The following is a 2,703-nucleotide window of genomic DNA, read 5'->3' on the forward strand; positions in this document are numbered from 1 at the left end:
GGAAGAGCAAAAAAAAAAAAAAAGCCGGGGTAACAATACTTATATCAGACAAAATAAACTTAAAAGAACATAGTATAATAACAGGCAAAAAAGAACTCTACATAATGATAAAGGGATCAACCCAACAACAGGATATAACCATTGTAAACATTTATGGACCCAACATAGGAGCACCTCAATATAATAAGCAAATGTTGATGGACATACAGGGAGGGATTGACAGTAGCACAGTCATAGTATGGAATTTTAACACCCATTGACATTAATCTTCCAGACAGGAAATCAACAAGGAAACAGTGGCCATAAATACCACACTAGATCAGATACATTAAATTGATATCTTCAGTGCATTTCACTCCAAAGCAGCAGAACACATATATTCTTTTCAAGTGCACGTGGAACGTTTTCTAGGCGAGACCTCTGTTAGAACACAAAACAAGTCCCAATAAATTTAAGAAGATTGAAATCGTATCAAGCATATTCTCCTACCTAGATATGAAATTACGCCTACATGGCCAACTAATATTTGACGAATAAAACAAACATATAAAATGGGGTAACAACAAACCATTTAGTAAATGGTGTTGGGTAAATTGACCCGTTAAGTGCGGGTGGGGGAAGAAACTAGACCACCTTCTTACATTATACACAAGTATGAACTCACATGGATTAAAGACTTAGATGTTAGACTCAAAACCATAAAAATCTGTGATGAAAACATAAGCAATAAAATCTCTCTTAGTTATATATATGTATTTGGATACATCTCCTTGGGGAAGGGAAACAATAAACATATGAGAAGACGTGGGGGGAGGGGGTACTGGAGGCCCAGTGGGCATGCAGGCACAGTGGTTAGGGCATGAGATGTGGACAGGGCAAAACAAGAGTCTGCTACAAGGATCCTTAAAGGGGACACAAAAGCAACTGAGAAGGAGCAGCCAGAGGAGAGGCGGGAGGAAAATTAGAAGAGGCACGGAGCCAGGGGGCCTGTTTGTGTGGACAATCACAAGGCGATACATTTTAAGCACATGTGCATCCCACTTCCATTGTGTCTGTACTTTATACCGACAGCCGGCCAGGGGCAACTCCACAAAGCCCAACCCCGGTCTCTGTTGAGCCACTCACACCCGGTCCAGGGTCCATTTGGGGGCGCCCAAGCCAGGGCTGGGGTGTGGGTCGGGGTGTGTGTGAGGGAGAGGGGCTGGGGAAGGGGAGCTCACATTTGTGGTTGGCCACAAAGGGGGCCTGGAAACCTCCCCTGGAAAATAAGGAGCAGAGAAACGTTACTGATTAGTTGCATCCCGGATAATCCTGGGCTAGAGGCTGCAGAGGGCTCTGATTTGTCTGTGCCTGCCCGCTAACCTACTGAGGAGTTGTTCCCCCAAACGCTGGCGCCCCCCGCGTAGGTTGGCACCTGCCGGGGCGCCCTGGGCGCGCAGACTCCCGGCCGGCTCGCTCTCTCCTGCCAAGCCCCCTAAAGAAACTAGAAGTGTTTCCCCTGCTTCGGAGGGCTCTGCGCGAAGCCCTTAGCGGACTGAGCTCTTCTCAGGGGTTGGGGCTCTGAGCGGGTCCAACGGAACCCGAGGGCTCCGGGTGCGCTGGAGAGGACCGTGGATCTCCCGCAGCAGCTGGGGGCGGGAGCCGGGGCGCGGAGCAGCAGGAATATATTTATAAAAGAAAGGCAAAACAGAAATTCAGGGGCCTGATTTTACAAGGATAACCAGAGGCATTTGGAATATCCTCTTTTAAGGATGGGCTGTGACCCTGGGCCCGCCCCTTTTCTACATGTCTTTCTCTTCTCTTCCTTGCCTCTTGCTTCCTCTTTTTCTCCTAAGAGAAGTTTAATCACATCCTCACCCTTGGTCAGCACCTGGGGCCCTGTGGGAATGACCCACTCCTTAACTCAGTCTCCTTGCCTGCGACACGCTGCATGCCCGAAGGCCAGGAGAAGATTTCAAATGCAGGAAAAGGAAGCTCTGTAGTGCCTCCCTTTTAACTTTCTGAAGCTTTTCCTTGGTTGACATGCTATAAACAGAGGCCTTTTCTCTTTGTATTATTTTTTTCGTGCAGGTTTATTTTTTAAAAGGCAGGTTTATTGAGGTAAAATTGAAAAGCAGCAATACCCATACTTCTTAATGTGCAGCTTTGTGAGTTACAGTCCTGAGGTCTATTTTCCAGAAGCTACTTGATTTCGGCGGGTTTCTCAGAAGCGGGGCTTGAGAGAAGGATTCGATGCCTGTCCTTTGTTGAGGGAGAGCTATCAGGAGAGAAAGAGTGCTGAGGAGGGATGCGCAGGGAAAGTTGCAGAGTAAGGACATGGAGCACCAGGGGTCCCACAATGAGTACCGTTTTGCCGGGGTCCAGCCCCAGCAGGTCCAGGGGTTCCCAAAGGTGTAGACAGAGTCGGCGAAGAAGGAATGACACGGAGACAGCGTTCAGTTGATCAGCAGCCTAGCCAGGATTTCCAGCCAAATTCTGGTCTGGATCTCCAGAGAAGTTCTGCTGTTTATTGTCTTGTTACATCCGTATTTATACCAGTTGATTTTAATCCTATCAATTTCTATTACAAAGGTTAGGGCGTTTCTTATCTCCATTCCAAGGAGTAAAGACTATGTAGTTTAAGCATGATTGTTCGTAGTTAAAGTGATTACCCGCCTGGCACTTAGTTAAGCGGTTTTATTCCCTCCCTAACTTCAGGGAAAC

Source organism: Myotis davidii, unplaced genomic scaffold, assembly GCF_000327345.1.
Source record: "Myotis davidii unplaced genomic scaffold, ASM32734v1 scaffold733, whole genome shotgun sequence".
Taxonomy (NCBI): Eukaryota; Metazoa; Chordata; class Mammalia; order Chiroptera; family Vespertilionidae; genus Myotis; species Myotis davidii.